The sequence below is a fragment of the Equus przewalskii genome, chromosome 14 (genome assembly GCF_037783145.1).
Source record: "Equus przewalskii isolate Varuska chromosome 14, EquPr2, whole genome shotgun sequence".
In the NCBI taxonomy this organism is placed as follows: domain Eukaryota; kingdom Metazoa; phylum Chordata; class Mammalia; order Perissodactyla; family Equidae; genus Equus; species Equus przewalskii.
In genome coordinates this window covers 77,439,224-77,459,599 of record NC_091844.1, presented here as the reverse complement: position 1 = coordinate 77,459,599, position 20,376 = coordinate 77,439,224, and the positions used below count along the sequence as shown (strand labels likewise).

At 47.2% G+C, this 20,376-nt stretch overlaps 1 long non-coding RNA gene across 1 annotated transcript; it reads right to left on the bottom strand.

Annotated features, from left to right (window-relative positions):
• Positions 1 to 328: 328 nt before the first annotated feature.
• LOC103555839 (uncharacterized) lies at positions 329 to 8,530 on the bottom strand. Its single transcript, XR_546057.2, has 3 exons — positions 8,349 to 8,530; positions 1,539 to 1,614; positions 329 to 867 (listed from the first exon to the last, which is right to left on the bottom strand). It is a non-coding gene; the product is annotated as an uncharacterized lncRNA (long non-coding RNA).
• Positions 8,531 to 20,376: the final 11,846 nt, after the last annotated feature.

The window sequence follows — 20,376 nt, the reverse complement described above, 5'->3', positions numbered from 1 at the left end:
TCTCCCTCCTCCTACGGAGCGTGAGCCTGGAGCACAGCAAATGAAAATCCCACCTGGCTGGGAAAAAATAAAGACAGCTGGGCACAGAAACTGAGATGGCATTGAGGCTATCCTGGAGGGCCCAATCCAATCACTGGGGTCAGAAACTGTAGGCATCGTCAGCTTTTCCTACTGTCCTTTGTCTTAGATTTAGTAACTCACTCCCCCCACTCCCTCCTCCCTGCCCCCACCTGGACCTTGAACTTTTCATGGGGTGCAGGCTGAGGTGGGCTGAGCTCTGGCCACCACCCTCCCACCACCCCTACCCCTCACCCCAGCATTTCAGATGTAGCATACCACGAATATTGCATTTTTTAATATAGTGGTAAGGAATTACCAAACATATCATATTTTATCTTTTGTTCTGGATCAAAGGCCTTTAAAATCTGAAATGCCACTTCAAAATCCAAAATCTTGTCAGTATGGGCATGCCAGTTTAACTGGGGGTTGAAAAATCATCCTCACTTTTACTGCCTCTTGCTCTGTAGTTGTCCCTGGTTACTGTTCTGCCTCTGTCTCCACAGAGACCACTCTGGGCCCAGTAACCATGGTGATAGGAGAAGACGTGAGCAGATGGGAGCTCTACTTCCAGAATTTAAACATCCTCATGTTGGGGGAGGTGTGTGGGGAATGAGGGAAGGGAGGAAAAAGAGCTAACTGGGGAGGGAGAAGTTACACTATTCTTAACCCAGGAATGGATCGCAATGCTGGGACAAACCATAAGGCATGATTTTTTTGTTGCTGAGCCAAGCTCTTCTCCTTGACCTCAATAATGATTTATTCCTCTCTCTTCCTCTTGCAATCAGACTCTTCTAGACAATGACATTCCTAGGGAGACGGAGACAAAAGCTTTCTGTAACACGCAGAGTTGGAAGCATTTTTTAAACATATTTGAGCGCATTGCATTAATATATTTTTAAAGATGTATCACTCACTTTGGAAAACAAGGTTCTGAAACTGTATTGATTTAGGTCCAATATAATTGTGGTGTATTGGGAAGACTACAGCCCAGAAACTATGACAGCGGGGCTGGAAGCGTGGTTCAGTTACTCGCTCCCCCGGCAGCCTTGGGCCAGTCCGTTTCCCAGAGACTTGGTTTATATCTCTAAGATGCTCTTAAGATACCTGTTGGCTTTGAAATTATGTGAAAAAAACCTTATTGGATGTTGAACTGAGACTTTCTATATCAGTTTATGCTGAGACCCCAAAGGTTGACATCAGTAAAATAGGTGACAGACGACTACACAGGGCATGTGAAAAAATGGCAAAATCAGTTTTTCAGTCCTTTGTCTAAAGGAAGGTTGAAGAGGACAGGGAAGATTTCTTCAGAGAGAGTTTCAGTTTGCTGAGTATCATTCCCAGCTCACGGGAGAGAAGAGTGGGTCACTCTGCCCACTGACTACCCAAAACCCAGGGAGAGGGGTACCAATAAACCCACAAAAGCTTGGGAGAGCTTGACCCATGAAATTCTGGAATTTGGGGAAACATAGGAACTGTACCTGACTCAGGACGGTGGTCACGGCTGAATGCTGAGGCCTGGGGGCAGGATGAGAAAGATGGTGGGTTCGAGAAATTCTGGGAAGAGAAAGAAAGTAGAGAGAAAGAGAGAAGCTTTAGGTTGGACAAAGAGTTTGGGAGTTTTTATTTCAGACTGAAATAGGCTTTTCATTTGGTTTATTTACTGAGGGCAACTGGAAAAGCTGAGACCAGCCTGAGACTTCCTCCACGGGTGAGGGTGGGAGGGGATGTCCATAGGGAGCATTTAATGAGGAATGAAGAGAAAAAACAAAGTGGCTTTCTGTTTGTACCCTATTGTGCCAGCTGGTTCAATAAACTGGTTATGGGCTGAATTGTGTCCCCCCCAAGATTCATCTGTGGAAGGCCTAACCCCAGAACCTCAGAATGTGACTGTATTTGGAGAAAGGGCCTTTAAAGAGGTAATCAGGGTAAAATAAGGCCATTTGGGTGGGCCCTGATCCAATATGACTGGATTCCTTATAGCAAAAGATTAGGACGCAGACACACACAGAGAAGAGGCCGTGTGAAGACACAGGAGGATGGTAGGCATCTACAAGCCAAGGAGAGAGGCCTCGGGAGAAACCAACCCTGCTGACACCTTGATCTCGGATTCCAGAATGGTGAGAAAACTTCTGTTTATGCAGCCCAGTCTGTGACACTTTGTTCTGGCAGCCCTAGGGCACTAAGATACTGGCTGTGATTATTTCGTCACTTCAACCGCCTGTATCATTGGCCTGAAGGGAGAATAGGCGCCCCCGCAAGGATCTCTGCAAAGATATTACTTCTCAAGTCTGAAAAGGGACCTGAGGTTTTGCTGCTTTTCTGTATCCTCCCAACTCACTCTTGAATTAGTGTTGGATACCTTCTCTCGTTTCTCTGCATCACAGGTCTGGGATATTGGCTGTCCCACTACCTTGGGTTCAGGTACACAGAAGCTCATGGCATTTCTCCTGGATCTCAGAACTGGAAGTGAATGCCAAGGCAGGTCTGCTTGTAGATGAGGTAGGAGACTGCCCATGCTGTGATCATTCAAGGCAAGCAGATAAGTCTTCCGGCTCCAAGCCCGACAAAACCCCAAACCGAATGGAACCTACACCCAAAGCCCTTCCCTACTTTGCTCACCAATTCTGAAAATGCTTTTTCTGAGGTTCTCTTCCTGCCTCTCCACAAGGTCCAGAGCCGGAAGGAGCCACAGAGCTGGCTCTGGCCATCACCATGACATTTAGTACAGGATTCCCACTTATTCATCTTCTCACCTACTAGCCTTGAATAAACCAATAAAAGGAAGCAAGATATGCAAATAAGTGGGATTCTATCTTTCCATGACCTCTCTCAAACTATGCCCTCTTTGTTCCAAGGACTGTTTCTAAAGGGCAAGAAGCTTCGAGGAAAACTAATCTGCATTCCCAAGTGGCTGATGATGAGACGTGGTCTGGGTGATTGCAGTGGTGTCTCCCAAGCCTGTTCTGCTTGGAGACTAGGCTGACCTGAGCCCAGAATTGGGAAGTCCCATGAGGACTTGTTGAGGCAGAAGAACAGGATTCTCCCTTCCTACTGGTTCGGCCACAGTCTGCGCTGCCTCACGCCAGGGAGCTAGTAATACACAGACATCCAGGCAGTCCTCTTAGGGTCATGAGCAGAAACTGGGCCTGAACATCTATATTGCTAGGCCCTATGCTCAGAAGTTTTCCTTATTGCCTCTAGTCTAATGCAAGAGCCCTAGAAGGTTGGAAGTAGTGTCGCCTACCATGTGGACGAGGAAAATGGTATTCAGAAGGGTCAAGGAATTTGTCCAGAGCCCTCTAGTCAGTTTCAAAAAGGACAAGCCACGCTAGAGTACTCTAGTGCCTGATGCCGAGCACAGTGCCCTTTCTTTAGCTTAATGCTTATGAAACCTGGAGCTGTTTAAAGATCAAGAAATGTGCTCACTCTCAAATCCTAGAGACAGATTCATATGCTGAGAAAAGAAAAATTATAACCAGCCTCCCAATACCTGCAGTTCACCTGCTTGTGTGCCTCTCCACGTGCCTGGCTGGGGCCCAGGAGTTTGAAGCTCACTAGATGGGTACACCCAATGGCACTTTTGTCATTTGGTGCCCTGTGAGATCCTCAGGTTGACTTCTTGCCACTTGTGATTGCTGAGACTAGAACACAAACCTTCAGCTGTCTAAATGGACCCCGGGAAGACAGGTCATGCCTGAGCTCAGCCTTAGCGGTGGGCTGGAAAGTCGGTCAGATGGAAATGGAGTGGTAGTTTCTTTTCTGTGGCCTGAGCCATCTGTGCGTCCCCTCAGAGGACTTGTCTCCATGCACAAAGATGGGTGTCGGTCCAGGTTGGAGTGTTAGGCTCCGAGTGCTTGTTAGGAAGGAGAAATCACAAACAGCAGTCTTGGAACAATCCCCTGACTTGCTGCCCTGCTCAGGAGAATGAGTGCTCCCTCAGAGCATAACCAATCCGGATGGAGCTGATATCTTTGCAGAGGCCCATTGCCTTCTCCCACCAGGCCTGGCTGGGGAGATATCAGCAGGAGAACTTGCACCTGTTAAACCAACAGGCTCTTCTATCTCTATGCTCCTTATCTAAGCTCAGAGCTTCTGGGGCACCTGTGCTCCCTCAGCTGCATCAACTACTCGGTGCTTCTTCTCCCCTTCCCTCTCTTACTGGACTTCATCCCTTTGCCCTCTGGAACTACTGATCTGTGGTAACAACTTCCCCTGCCCCTTTGGACTCTTCATCAAATATTCCATTTCCTTAAGTGTCAAAGCCTGTTTACCCCCGAGGACACAACTTCTCCAGCTGCTTCCTTTTGTGGCAGCTGCTGATTCCCCCTGAGCCCCCATATGTAGAGTTGGGAGGTGGGCTTGCATCTGTGGTGGAAGCTCCTGGTGCCTTGCCCAGACACCCTTATCCATGCTGGAGCAGCAGCATCCTAAGTGCAGTAAGTGTGGGCTTCCCACTGCTCACAGCTGCCCCTTTCTCTGCAGAATTGCTCTCGACCAAATGAGGCCACCTTGTGTCAGTGGCCAACAGCTGACTGGCACAGGGGTACAAAAGGCTGGCCACCTGTCTCAAGTTGGGGCCAATTCTGTGGTATAGTTTGTGCCCCAGAGCTCCTTTGACTGAAGCTAGTCTCCAGGAAAGACCACATCCTTGCTTAGCTTTCTTCCCCAGCTCTATCTTGCTTCCCTCCCTCAATAAATCACTTTCACAAGAGTCCCTACCTCGGGCTCTGCTTTTAGGGAACCTGACATGAGAGCCCCTGCTCTTTGGGGCTGCAGTTTGTCACACAGGATTCTGCCATCATACAGAGCTGCTGTCTCTCAGATTCTTAAACTTGAACATGCGATTCTCTGCTCAAGCTTCCTGTGCTTCTGGCTGCCCATTTCTGGCCCTATCCCTAATCCTCGTGTCCATCAAAACCGCCAGCACCCTGAACCCTGGACTCTCCTGTCAACTCCATTCTGTCCTTCCTTCCTTTCTTCTTTGACATGGGCTCTAGGGCCTGTCCCTTCAACTGTCTTTGCCAATATCCTTCAGGCTCTGCCCTGTTATTGTTGTTGCATTTTCCTCGGATATCCCTAACTCCGCACCAATGAAACCACCTGAGCCTCACGAGGACCTCTGGGGAAATTCGTACGACTGTGCAGAATGCTGCCAGAGAACATTCATGGTCTCCAACCCCGATGCTGCCAAGAAATCCTTCTGTTCCCGAGTCAACTTTGTTTCCCATAGTAGTTATTTAAAATCTTCTTGACGATTCTCGAACTTCCCACCCACCACTTCCCACTCCTTCCCCGCAGATAACCTTATCTTCTACTTCACAGAGAAAATAGGTGGCACGGCTACCATCTTCCTCTGCTTCCTGACTTCACACCTGCAGACTGCTTCCTGCCATTCTCATCCTTTTAAAACTTTCTCTACAGCCAAAAAGAAAGCCCTGTTCTTCCTGCGATAGGATAGCTCGGACCTGATTCCTTCACTCTAGCCCTGGCCCCATTGATTAGCCTCTGCTTTGATGTCTTTCCATCCTATCTCTCCCCCATCTTCTCCTGTAGCTCAAGTTTCTTCCATCTTCTGTCCTCCTCTGAACACAGCCCCCTCTCTCTCCCTTCCACAATCAAACTGGATGAAAGTGTTGTCTATGCCATCTGGAGTTTACCACAAACCCTGGTCTTGCTCACTAAAGTCTGCGAAGTGAAACCTCACAGCAGCCACTTCTCAGGACCTCCCACTGACTGCTCCTGGGCTTTTATCACCATGCCCACACCCTCCTACCTTAATCCCTCTGTTCAGTTCTGTGACTCCCCAGGCCAGTCACAAGCCATTTGGGCCATTTCTTCTCAGACTCTTAAATGAGCTCTTCATTCTCTTCCAGCTCTAACGTTTTAGATCTCTTTTACCCCAACTCTTATCTCTTTGTCTCAGTATGTGTTCCCTGGGGCATTTCCTCCACTAATCCTTTACTGAGGATTTCTGATTCCCAGCACTGATAACTCACACAGGGCTTTAGATTCATTTATCTAACCACCTACCAGATATTGTTATTCAGAAACCTCACAAACCCTTCAAGCTCAGCATATTAAAACTGGAACTTATCATAGTTTACCCAGGATATCTTTCTCCTTCTGTGTTCCAACCTTGGTGGGTGTAGAGGGTTGAATGGTACCCTCTCAAAAGATATGCCCATCTGCACCTGTGAGTGTGACCTTATTTGGAAAAAGGGTCTTAGCAGATGTAATTAAGTTAAGCATCTCAAGATGAGATCATCCTGGATTAGGGTAAACCCTAAATCCAAAGACAAGCATCCTTAGAAGAGAAGAGAAGGGGAGAAGCCTCTGAGAAGATGAAGGCAGAGATTGGAGTGATGCAACCACAAGGCAAAGAAAGCCAAGGATTGTTGGCAGCCACCAAAATCTGGGAGAGAGGCATGGAACAGATTGTCCTTCAGACTCCAGAAGGGACCAGCCCTGATATCCCCTTGATTTCGGGCTTGTGGCCTCCAGAACTTAAAAGAAGAAATTTCTGCCCTTTGAAGCCATCAATTTTGTGCTAATTTGTTACAGCAGCCCTAGGAAACTAATACAGTGGGTGGTACCACCCCTTACAAGCTACCGGGGCCAGGGGCCATGCAGTGTTCTGACTCCCCTGTCAGGGCTCCACCAATTCTCGTAGGTTCTTTTGCTTTTTCTCACCTCAGTGCTTCTACCCACCCCTGCGCTCTGGGTTCCCTGTTTGAGTACAGAGCAGTATATCTTTGCTTGAGGACCCAGACATGGGTTCCGGAGTTGGAGATCCTGGGTAGACTGTGTTACCTTTGGCAATTTATCTAACACTGTAGTGTTTAATTCCCTCATCTTTAAATTGGGGATAATAATCGTACCGACACAGGTTGTTAAGAGCTTAAAATAGCACACTTTAAATAGCGCTTTTAGCTTAGTAAGTGGTCAAAAGCATTAGCTGTTACACTACCAGCCCTCTCATACGGGTTACATCAGAAGCCAGCATCTGCTATCCCTTCCTCCTGGCTTACCACCACACCGACGCGTGGTCTGCAGTGCAGCTGGAGGAACGCGTCCAAAGAACAAGTATGTCCCAGTCTCTCTCCTGCCTACCTTTCTTCAGTCATGCACCACTGTTTGACGATACACTCCCTCCTCCTCAGTGAGGTGTGCAGATCTTCGTGATCTGATTGTTGCTTCTCTCTCCAGCGTCACTTCTCACCACTCACCGTTTGTACTCCAACCATGTGAGCCCTCAGCGGCATGCACCGAGCCCTCTCACCTTGGGACCTCATCTACACTCTTCCCCTTCACTCTCCCTCCTGGTCACGTGGGTAGCTCCTGACCTACAATTGAGACAACAAGGAGGGCTCCCCAAAGAAAGCAGAAATGAGGCTGGGACACCATGCTCCCCTGACCTCCCAGTGCTGGGCGAGGTAGTCTTCATGGGTCAGGCCATTCTGGGCTCACCCTTGCCAGAGCCCTTATCACATTGTGTGGTAATTCTGGTCACTTGCTGTGTTTCCCACAGACTGTCAGGTCCCTGAAGACAGGAGATACTTCTTGCTCATAGATCTTTTCTAACAATAAGCTTTCCTCCTGGCATAGACTTTGACACTCGGTGACTATGTGTTACAGGAATTCATTTATGGAACAATTTCTATACGTCAGGCACAGTGCTAGGTCCTCCAATCCTGGATTGATGGGGTAACCTTAACTGCTATAACACACCAATCTGAAATCTCAGTGACTTAATGTAGGAGGAGCTTTTTCCTGTTCCTATGAAGGTCATTGGTGGGGGAATGGGCATGGGGATGCCGTGGGATCATAAAATTTTCAGAGAGCCAGGCTTATGGATGTTCTGCCATCTTTAAGATCTGGCTTCCAAGGCCACTCTGGTCACCAACCTCTGGTTGGCAGGTGGGGAAAGAGAGAGGACAGAGGATCATGAGAGAGGAGAGTTTTATAGGCCCAGCTTCAGTGTGTGCGCATGGCTCCCACCCTTATTCTGAGGCTGGAACTCATACTCATGGCCCTGTTGCATTGTAAAGAGGGCTAGAAGTGGACACCTACTGGGCTCCCACTTCTCAACAGCATGCATTTTTGGGGGCACCCAGTCACCTTTGCCACACATCCATGGTTTCATTTAGTCCTCACTGTAATCCTGCAAGGAAGGTAGTATTGGCCCCTTTTTACAGAGGAGAAGACTAAGTCTGATGTGAAAGGACTCATTTAAAGTCACTCTGTACTACATGACAGCCTGCACTGAGACCCAGGTGTATATAACTCACCATGCCTTAATGTCACCATTGGGGACACAGTTTACCAATGCTGCATGGCATTTCCTTCTGCTCTTGTGTCCTGGCCCTGTCCTCTGGACCACTTGTGGCTATTGCCCCAGGTGCCTCAGCCTCTGGTCACCTTTGGCCATGGTAAGCATCAAGGAGTCTTGGCTTCTTCTAGAACTGTCTCCAGAGTTCTAGAACCCAGCCACATGACCGTTGGTCAACTCACTCCTAGTATAGGCTCAGGGCTGTCTTACCCCTCAGTTTCCCCAGAAGGGAATGGGAGTGACTGTTGAGAAAGGGCCTTGGAAGTTCACTGATGTTTTAAGTCAGTACTTAACCTGGAACTATGGCTGCCCATCTTTATACAATTGAATTTCTGAGATGAAATAAAACCTTAGCTCAGTTACTCACTAAGTTTTCTCCTGTATGCAGAGGTGCACTCTCATATGTTGGCCTTTGGGGTCACGTCCTCTGCTTGTTTCTTGGTGCTGATGCTGACCTTCTGAGCATGACATTCGGGAGCCTTCATGATCTGGACTCTGCCTAAAACTTCAGGCTCCATTTCCATCTCACCTTCCCTTCTACACTCATTGCCTGAGGGAATAATTCAGCAGTTTCCCAACACTAGACTCTTTCACATGTCCCTGTCGTTGCATACGTTGCTTCCTCTGCCTGCCCCGGCCATGTCTTACCAGGTGTCATCAGAACCCTCCTCATCCTTCGAAACAGTATGGGCGGCCTATTGCTTCAAAGGCGCCTTCCCTGATCCTCTGCGGAAAAGGCAGTCACTCTCTTTTCTGTAGTTCCTCAGTCCCCTGTTTCTGCAGTAGTACAGTGTTCTTCTCATAGCCTCATCTTTGTCTATCTGCACATTTTCCTTCTGGATTGTGAGCCCCTGAGCAAGGGCTGATTGTTTTCTGGTTTGAATCTTCTCTGCTCAGCCCAACAATCATACTGAATCAGTCAGTAAAAGTACTGTGATGGAATTAGAGACGCCTACAGCTGGAAGGAACTTAGAGACCATTAGTTAAAACCTCTCATTTGTCATTTGTGGGGAGAAAAGTGAAGCTAAGGCTCAAAGAATTTAAGTAACTTAAAATTGAAGTTCGATTTGGTTGAAGTTTGCAAAGCTGATTGGCAATACATTGGGGACCATCAGTCAACAGTCTTGACTTCTAGCCCATGTCAGGGAGAACCACTGGGTCTCAAACTAGCTCCTGAATTGGGCCTTTCAAAGACTATATTCTACTTTTCTTGTCATCTAGTGTTTTGGGGACTTTTGTCAGTAGCATGTTGCACGTGGACACTAGTGGGATCCTGCCAAGGACAGAGCCCCATGTTAGGGGCCAGGCTCGGTGCTCTGCCCCTTCCAGAGCCATGGACGCAGCCATGGATGATGGAAATACACAGAGAGGTGGGCACTGCAAACCCATTCTTTGGGATAGACACTGCCTTCCCTCCCTGGAGCACTCTGCTGCTGGAAGCCACGACCCACACAACGGTCTTGTAAAGAGTTCAGGGAGCAGATGGATCCAGCAGATGCAGAGCAGTGGGCCTTGGAAAGATCCCTTCTCAAGTGTCCAGGGGTTGGCTTGTGTTCCCAGGCCAAGCTGCCTCTGGTCAGGGCAAGTGTGGGCGGGGAGGGGGACCATCAGTGCCACTGGGGGAGTGATGCAAACAGTAAGTAAAAACAACTGTGAAGGAAACTAGTTCCACGACCTACGCTGCTTCATAATCACATTTGTTTCAAGCCGTTTGATTCTGGCTTCATCTGATCTGTTTGTTTTCGATGCTTCATTGAGACCAGCTACTCCTGAGAAATGGGAATGACACTGTGCATACAACTGAGGTTTGGACAATCCCGAGTCATATTAAACATGGAATTTTCAAACAATTTCATCAGAGAAAATCAGTGAACAAAGAAAGAGAATGACAAGATCTTCAAATATCCTCTGCTGTTAGCCAGTGAAAATGCAGGCTCTGATTTACAGATAAATTACATCTTGAGGATTTTGCTCTCGTGGCTTTATCAAAAGGATGATTTTTGACCAATCAAGAGGGCTTATTTTTCTTCGGCTGGTGTTGTTGGCAGGCAGAAATCCTCCTTCTCCTGGGGTGTGACCCCTCTCTGCCTCCTTTCTGTCCTCGTGGGCTCAGCCCTAAGTCAGGCTTCATCGTCTTGCTGTGAAGCTCTGATCTGTCAGCCTGGCTCCGGTCTTGCTTCATGCAGCCCTCCAATTAATCTCAGCACCACGCCACAGCCACAGTCATTCTTCCAAACTGTCTGACCACGTCACTCTCCTGCTTAAAGCCCTTCTATGACCATCCTTGCTCTCAAATAAAGCCGGGCTCCTCACCACTGTTTTATTTGCTGCCTACCTCTCCAGTCTCCTCCCTGCCCTGTGCTATCTGCTTCTTCACTTCAAATCGAACTCCCAGTTAGACCAAACACTTTCAGCCCCCGAACTCCAGGCGCTCTTTCAGGACCCCATGCCTTTGCCCCCACAGCTCCCTCTACCTGGAGACCTTGTCCTCCTAGTCTCCTCCTTTAATTCCCCACTCATGTGTCACGTCCTCCATGAGACTTTCCTGACCAGCCAGGTCTCCATCAGAATTAGAGTGAGGGGCAGTCCCCTCCAGAGACTGGTTGTCTCACTACCTGCAGTGCTCCATCATCTCATCTGTGGACTTGTCTGTCGCCTGTTGGTTGGGGAGTTCTGAAAGCTGGGTCAGCTCCTTCTCAGGGAGGCCGGGCACAGATTAAGGATTCAGTGGATGTTTGTTGAATTTGTCAGAGGATGAGAACGGATCTCAGATGAGATGGTCCCTTCAGTCCTCTCTCTAGCCCCTGCCTGCCGTTGCCTCGTGGAGAGACAGCTGCAGGGCCCGCAGGCCAAAGCCCTGGGGTCAGAGAAACAACTGTCTTGTGTTTTCTCCAAAAATGAAGATTGCAACATCCTCATGGCCTTGAGTTCAGGGCTGTGGGAGGAGGTCACATGGGGTAATGGTGGGGGTGGAGGGATCTGGGTGGAGACGTGGGGACCCCTGGGCCAGAGTGAGCACGGAGGCAGTGTCCCAGGAGCCCCCTGCTGCTACTGGCTGCACAAATTCTCAGAGAGGAGGCTGCTCTCCTCAGCTCCCTTCCCACGTTTCGCTTTTTCCCTGTATCCGGTTATGTGTCAATCCCTTCTCATCCCATGGGAGCCAGCACCAGTACCCAAACATATTTACCAAACATCAGCTTGGGCTATTTTTTGCACGTCATGGAGCTCCAAGGGCGTTCAAATGACCTTTTAGCTGGAAAGCACAGTGCCTTGGAGAGCGGCGCCACCTGGTGGCCATGGGAGTTAACGTCCACATTCTCTGGAGGAAGCCGACAACCAAGGCCTTCCACCAGCACACAGGCTGTGTGACAATAGGGTCTCTGTGATCCTGATAGAGGCTCAGAATAGGCCCTGCTGTCTCTGATACATCTGTTCAATGGTGGTAGGGCTGAGAGAGTGAGGTCACACTAGAAGAAGCAGCCCAACTCCTCACGTGGGCAGTGACTGGGCAATGATGCTGAAGATGGATCCTTCTGGAATCTGAGAGCTGAAGAGTGGTTTAGAGACCCATCAAGTCCCACCCACTCATTTCTCAGATGGGCAAATGAAGTCCAGAGAGGGGAGGTCTTGTGAGAAACTAGTTGAAGAGGCGGGACAAGAATCCAGGTTTCCAGGCTCCTTGTCTGAGATCCATCCATTCCAGTGCTTTAGAACAGTTCACTGTGCTGTTCGATTTTTCATTTGACTTGCTGTTTTAGAGGAAAAAGCAGGTCAATCTCCACTCAAGTATTAATCTCCTTCTTCTTTTCCAAATGTCTATCAAGCGGGTCCGACTCTAGCCCTCCTTCCGCCAGGAAGTCTTCCCTGAGCAGTTAGAAACCTCCCTTCTGAAGTCCCACAGGCAGCCAGTCATTCATCCAACATTTGCAGAGGACCTGACCTAGACACTGGGATACAGGATACACAAGACAAGCTAGTTGGGGGAGATCAGCCATGGATGGATGGATAGATGGATAGATCGATAGATCAATAGATAGATAGAAGATAGATAGATAGATAGATGGACGGATGGATAGACAGACAAGTAGATGGATAGATTATGGATAGATAATTTCAGGTACTAATAAGTGCTTTGAAGATGATAAGTAAGGCAATATGATAAAGTATGGCCGTGAATGAGGACAACTTTAGCTAGAGTGATCAGGGAAGTTTGCTCTGGAGAGGGCTCATTTGCAAAAAAGGATGAGAAGGAGGGAAGAGAATTCCTAGCAAGAGGAATGGTAAATGCAAAGGCCCCGAGTCTGGGATAAGATGGGCAGGTCCAGGGCACAGAGAAAGCCAGAGAGGGGGTAGAGTAGTAGACAAGGGAAGAGTGGAGGATGCTGAGCTCAGAGAAGTGCAGGCCGGGTCTTGGGGATTGAGTTGGGTTTGTATGCTGCTCGCAATTGGAAGTCATTAGAGTTTAAACAAGAAAGCGACACCTCTTATTTATACCTCAGGTGGATCTCTTGTGGATTAGTGCTTGAGGACTCCTGCTTTAACACCTCCTTATCACCTCCAGAACGCCTTTTCTCTTCCCCCAAGTTGAGTAGGTGTCCCTCTCTTGGCCCCAGTGTCAACATCTTCATTTGGCTATCACTGTGCCTACCGTGTTGTTTTAGAATGGACAGTTTGTGTGTCTTCCTATTTTACCAGGAAGTAAATTCCAGGTGTAGTGAGACAGTGGTGGATCTGGAATAGACGCCGTGGTGCGAAGACTTGCTCTACCCCTTAGCAGTGGTGTGGATTTAGGCTATTCACTCAATGTCTCTATGCCTCAGTTTCCTTGTCTGTGAAATGGGGATAATAGTGCACACTTCATGGAATTGTTGTAATAGTGAAATAACGTGTGTAAAATATGTCATGAGGGGCACGAAGTAACCACTCTATGAGTAGTAGATACTGTCCCTGGGTGTTTTCTCGGGCCTGCGGCTCAGAAGGTTGGTCCCACCGCCTCTTGAGGCTTCTGGCCGTGGTGTGCACTGCTCTTTGAACAGGGAGACTATGAAGGAAGGGTCCAGGCAGAGGTTCAAGGTCATGAGGTTGGAGGGCTGGGCTGGTGGAAGCATGAATGCAGAAAAAAACATGATTTGTTTTGATTATTCCTCTAGCCCACAAGGGCGAATAAGATGAAACAGCCTGTCGTCTCCCAGGCCCTCAGACTGTCCATCTGCAAAATGGTACCAGTAGCCTCTGTATTAACAATCTCAGAGAGCTGCCAAGGGGCCTAATATTACTGTAGGGGGAAAGGAGTCATAACCTGTCAGGCACCTCTGCCTGCTCATTCCTGCGGCCACACCGTGCAATGCTACACGGCCTCCTCTCCTCTCTCAGAGATGTCCTTGGCCGTTGGGTATGGTATAACCAGCTCGGATTGTAGGCCCAGGCTTATACCTCTACCACACTTGGACGTATCTAGTTCTGGCCCCTATAGAGAGGAAATAAATCTCTTTTCAAGTCGCCTGGATCCTGAGTTCTGTTCTGAAAGATTCTACCTGTGCCTTGGAGTTTAGGCTCCATGTATGTGTAGTAGATGTTAAATCCAATTGATTCATTGGCTGAATATCTAACCAATTCTTTCCTTCCTCTCTATCCCGTTGCCGCCTCTCTGATTTGGGAAACTCTCAAATCTCTCCTGGTTTCCACTTCTTCACTCTACTCCTCTATCGGCCATCCTCCATATTGCTGTCAAAAGGACCTTTCCAAAGTACAAATGTTCAGTTCTACTCACAACTCTTCTTCAGAGACTCCCCATCATTCACAGGAGACACTATATATAATCAAAGCTCTCTCTGACCTGGACTCACATCCACCTCTCTAACCCTCTCCTTTCACACCTGATACTCCAGACCCTGAGTGGCTTCCTGGTCTGTGAACACACTCTTCACTTTACACTTAAGTGGTGGGGAGAAGGTAACTAACATTTATTGAAAACCTACTGTATGCCAGGTCTCTGCATGATGTTTCACGCTTACACTCTTGAAGTCTCAAAATAAGTCTTATTATTCTAATTGTACCTCTTAGAAAGGCGTAGAGAAGTTAACTAAGGCTCTAAGAGGTTCAATAACTCAATGAAAGCCACACAGCAAGAAAGATCTGGAGCCAGCTTCAAACCCATGCACATTTCCTCCAGGCCCTTCGCCACCTTTGGATTCTGGCGAATGGGTCCTGTCTCTGACATCCAAGGCAGGAGAGGATCATGGATACCAGTCACTGGCTCAGATGTCCCCTTCGTGATCACTCTGAGCTTCCACAGCACTTCATTTATACCAACCGTTCGTGTGTCAGCCTGAATTCAGTCAGGAACAGAGAGACCCACTGCAAGTTTGATAGGAAGCAGGACTTGTATGAATGTGAGAGGAGCTGAGGAAGAGAGGTCTGAAACGCTGCAGGCAGAAGATGGGAGAAAGTCACAAATGACTTCAGGCGGAGGGACCAGCGTACACTGGGGCATCTGAGGAGACACCATGTCTAGCGACCAAAGTGAGAGCCCATGGAAAGGCTTCTCAAGCTATCATGCCTCATCTTCACAGCGTCCCCAGATGGCGGAAACACTTCACATCCAGGTTCCAGATCTGGCGGGAGTTCTGCTCATGGCAAATTCTGACGTGGAACTGCAGGGAAGGGGATTCTGGGATACATAGTTCCCAGCCTTCGAAGAAGAGATGATGGAGTGGAGCTGACAATAAACTTCCATGCGTACTTCTCAACGAGCTGAGGAGGGAGGGATGGTTGTCCCCATTTTATAGGGAGGCTGACAGGGTAATTGGCTGGGTGATCCAGGGAGCAAGTGTTGAATTCAGGATTCACATACAAGTCGGCTTGACTCTAAAATCCAGGGTTGTTCTTTCTCATTTCCTGTGTTTGTTTTGTTTTGATTTTAACCCCATGACACCATGCATGGGTAGTAGATGGGCTCATTTGTAAGCAAATTTATTGCCCTAGATGATCATGCTGGTGTCTGAAATCCTCCCATCAAGCCTATCTCCCTAGTTCGTGTGAGGTCCAGCTTCCTCTTGTGGGACGAGTCTCCTGGGTGCACAGGCATACAGCAACCCTGTAAAGATGGAATTAGGATGGCTTCTTTGGGCCCTGACCCCCAAATGGAGATAATGTTCAGAAACACATTGAAAACTGAAATTCACATCATAGTTTTGTCTATCGAGTTCTCTCTTATCATGTTCAAATTAATGCATGTTTATATTTTTTGCATTTATAGTTTGCCCCCTTTCAAAATTACGAGTCTGCAAACACAAGACAGGGTTGTGTTGGGAGGGATCAGGCAGGATGTGGTGGTGGACAGCTTTGATCCCTAGTTCTCCATGAGATGACGCTGGCCTTACACAAGTTAACTCTCTGTGCCCGATTTCCTCATCTTCAGATGAGGATGGTTGTGGAACCCGGCTCCTGGGTTCCTGGGACTGCTTAGAAGGGACCTGGTCCACAATTATGTTAGTGGTGGTTGTTATTGTTCTTATTATTACTCCAAAGAGATATTTGAAACCTTCTTGAGAAAGAGAAGAACATTATACCAGGGGACGAGGAACAAGGGACTTGTCGAAATGGAGTGTCACATTTCATTTATAAGTGAAAAGAAAACCAACACAAAAAAATAGGCAAAGCAAAGGGAAAGCACAGTATTTTACAAGGTTCTTACTGTAAAGCTATAGCCACTATATTTAGCTAGTTTGTTAGAAGACTTGATTGTTATCTTGACAATAAACCGGGAGTAAAACCCCTTATCTTCAGCAGCACATGCCCATGTAGTTCTCAATTTTAAATTACATGGGCTCGTATCTCTACCTTCAAGCTACAACACTGGGCTGCCACTTCTCACTGCCTCCAAGGCTGTCCCTCTGGTGGATCCACCGTGTCGTCTTCCACCTGGACCTTTACATCAGCTTCCTAGCGGGTCTCCCTGCCTCCACTCTTGCCTCTGCAGTGTCGCCTCCACCCAGGATCTGAGTCAAAGCCCAGGTCCTCACAGCAGCCTATATCGGACTTTCATGATTTGACTCAAAGTATTTCTCTGATTTCTTGCTCCTTTCCTCCCCCCTCACTCCATTCCTGCTATTCTCTGCCCGAAACAAGGGCTAGAAACCTCTTTGAGAATGTGGGTGCCGGGCTTTCCTGTGAGCAGACAGAATTTCCTCCTGCCTTTCCTTTTTCTAACTCTTCCCTTTCCTTTTCCTCCTCTTCTCTCGCTGTTATTTTTATTTCTTAGCTTCTAAATAACTGACTGTGTTTCTCAAACAAAATAGAGGTTGGTTCCATTGGTACAAAAAATAAGCATACCCATTCTGCTCCAAGTTCAAAGAAAATTGCATAAAGGATTTAGAGGGAGGCTAATGAAAAGGTTAAAGCTTGTTAAAAGTAGTTTCTAAACACTGCAATTATGAGTTTTTATATTTTTATTTCGAGGAACTTGCTGAAGGGCAGAGGTCTCGAACAGCACTAATCAATGGTTCCACTTTGGTGGGAAGTTTTATTGGAAAATCTAAATGGTCAGAAAATATTAAACTAGATTTAAGTAAAAAAAGTCCTAGTTAAAAATCATTAGAGTCTTAGTCCTATTGAAGTTTACCAGAAAATTACCTAAACATTTTACCCAGAATTCTAATTTCTTTTCAGAATGAGGTTGTAAATGCCTTCATATAAAAACATTTCTTCTCAGATCAGATTTAGTATAATTTTTCCTGCTCAGGGCTTTGGAGGGAACAGCTCAAAGCAAATTTGGCCAAAATTCTGCTCTCCATCTTGTGACAAAGGTCCCCGGACTGCAAGAGTCAACACTGAATCTGAATGAGACGTTAATTTGTTGGTGATTTGTACATAGGGCAGTCACATGTGACCCAAGGGTGTTCACTCAGATGCTCCACAGGAAGTACACCAACGCTCTGTCACGCCAGAGGGGGGCAGCCATCTGCCATCAGGCCCAGCGGGAGAGGCCACCATCTTGTCATGCATAATCATTTCAGAATGAAGTCCGTCTTGGGTGACTGACTCTGCCCTAAACATTCGGATGAGTCCCTTGGGTGGTAGTAGCCTGAGACCTCTCTCAGGGCATGGATATCTTTTAACCTAGATATTCTGGTTATAAGAAAATTTTATTGAATAGCATTTAGAAAGTTTTAATAATCATAAAAGTGAGAAAATAAACTATCTTCATTACTCCACAAAATGAAATTATTTTCTTGTCACTTTAAAATATTAAGTTAAAAAAATTCATGATTTGAGATAGAATATCATAGATCCTTTCTTTCTAGTGTCTTATACCATTGTTTTTACATAGTAAATACGGGTTTATCTGTATTTAAATTTTTTTTCCATTAAACTTTACAAAAATTTACTGTTTTAATTGAGCTAAAAATTTTTAAAAGTTACACTTACATCCAAAGTGTTTTCTCCTGTAAAGGAAAGCTTATTCTTCATAAAGCTTATTTTTCTTTGTTTTATTGAAAGATAAATAGCTCATGGATTGTTTTTTTTAAAAAAATGCAACAGGACAAAAAGGTACACATTTTAAGGGTGTTTCACTCAGAATCTAGACCCCTAGTCTCCCTTGCAAGCTATGGCGGAAAAGGAATTAATGGTGACTAGGATGCTAAAGGAGACCTTTGTCAGTTTAGCAGCGCCCCAAGCTGAGAGTGGCACCATAGGTGCAGAGCATCTCCCCACCTAAAGGCATGTGGGACATCACCTGCCAAGGGCATGCTGAGAGACTGCAAGCCTGAAGTGGCCAGGATAGGCCAGTACTGACCTCCATCTATAAGAAGGTTGAGGTGGGCGTGTGGAGAGAGTTGGAATGCCATAAACATCTCCCTCTCGCTTGTCCCAGCAGGAGGAGAAGGAGTACCTTCTCTCACCTTAGTGAGAGAGACTTCGGCTTCAAGGTCTGCTTGGGAGCTTTATTTGTGTTCCCTGACGTTTGAGGGGCAGAGAGTACTGGGGTCTGAAACATGCCTGAGAAGTTTAATAGCAAAGGTTACAATCTGTGCCTGAAGCAGTGGAAGCGAAGAAGCCAGGGCTGTCCTGGGAGCAAGCTGCTCTGCCACCGCTACTTGGGCACAGAGGAGTGCATTTTCCCAAGGACCAGTGGACCCATAGGATCTTTCGGAAGAACTATGTCCAGGAGAATGCCTGGATGTGGAGCTGGGGCCAATGTGACCCACCAGAGTGGTGGACCATACCTTGTCCAGGAAAGAAAGGTATCTCCCATTTCAAGAGAACAGCAGGCAGAGGACCTCAGTAGGGAAATCACTAAGAAACCCACAAAAACACCCCCCAAAGACAGAGGGCCATTTGCCAAGCCCAGAGGGCTTAATGACAGCTCATGACCGTACCAGTCTCGTAAGACCTTTCCTGTCTCTTTTTTCCTCTCCATGGCCTCCAACCTAGTGGGTGGACACACACACACACAGAGACACACACACACATATATACATACAAATAGACACACCAGTTACATCTGCTCCTATAGCAAACTGCCCGTGCCTCCTGACCTCCCCTGTTAGCAGGACAAAGCAGAGGTGTACCTATTATGGCCCTTCGTCACCCAATCAAGTCTTCCAAGCCTGCATCAGGCTTGTGTAGGGACACTGAGACACGTCAAACTTGGATAAGAATTTGGGTTTTCATTAATACTCTAGATGGGTCCTTTCAATTATCAAATGAGTCTGCTCTTATGTGTGAAAATGACCTGAACACACTTCCTTCTGTGAGCGTGACTAGAAGAGCTTTGTGATCTACCTGATTCTTCATCCAAGGGGCAGGGAAAGACCTAGCCCACAGGGCAGATGGAAGGAACAACGGGGAGAAAAAACAATTGCCCACTCATCATATTGAGTCCTGACTATTTCATAACACAAGCATGCTAGCTCCTTTTTTATTCTTCCAGAAATATCGATTGCAAACACTGTGTGTGGGAGCATAGAAGAGAGACAGGTCTACCCACTCTGTCCTTCTCCCTGTCCCTTCTTGCTCCATAAGCTTTGTCCTGCTAACGGGGGAGAGGTAAGGAGGCATTTGCCATCTTCTCTTGTTTGTCACGGGAGCAGATGCAACTGGCTGGCAGATGTGGAGTTGGCGTGGGGTGACGGTGGGGGCTGGACAGACAGGTTCACTTGCTTCAGGCCTGGCCTATGTAGCTCCCTTGGCATTTGGAGTAGCCTGAAGAGAAGGGTGTGAGTTATCAATCTGATCCCCACTTGGCTGCACAGGGCAAGCTTCCCTCTGAGCTGACAAGGTGTGCACCTCCCCCTTCATCGACTCCTTGTCTCTTCTTTGCAGGCAACAGAATCCCAGAACCTCCAACTGCCATATCACTTGGGAGCTGTGAAGAACTTGATGGTTCATTATTGCCAATTCCTACCTGGAAGCCCACATTCTTCTCCTGTGAGCCTTTGCCCAAGCCTGGTGGCACCAGTATGAACTAGCAGACATCGTGGCTTAGAAGAAATCCAAACACCAACAAGATGTTCCTGTGCACTTTTTGCAGACACACCCACATGTCGTGGGTGATTCTTATCTGCTCAGTTGTGTCTGGCTCCCACTGGCATAGTCTTCCTTCACTCTCCCTACTGTCAGGAATGTGGCTGGGGAGGGCGTCTGGAAAGAAAACAACGGTTTCAAGTTGCCATCACATGTAGATGCTTGCCGTCAGCCTGCATTAGGTAGATGTGTGGGAGTATTGCTACCGCACTCTTCATTTAGTTATATTATTAAAGATATATAAACTCTTTGCCCAAGCAATTCCACATTTATGGGTTTATACTCCACGTAAACTGGAATCTGTGAGCAAATGTATACAAGGACATTTGTAAAAGCAGAAGATTGGGAGCAACCAAATTATTTAATTATGTAAGTGTTGGGTTAAATAATTATGTAGTATCTATACAGTGGAATGTTATGTGGCCATTAATAAGACTGAGGTAGACCTCTATGTCCCT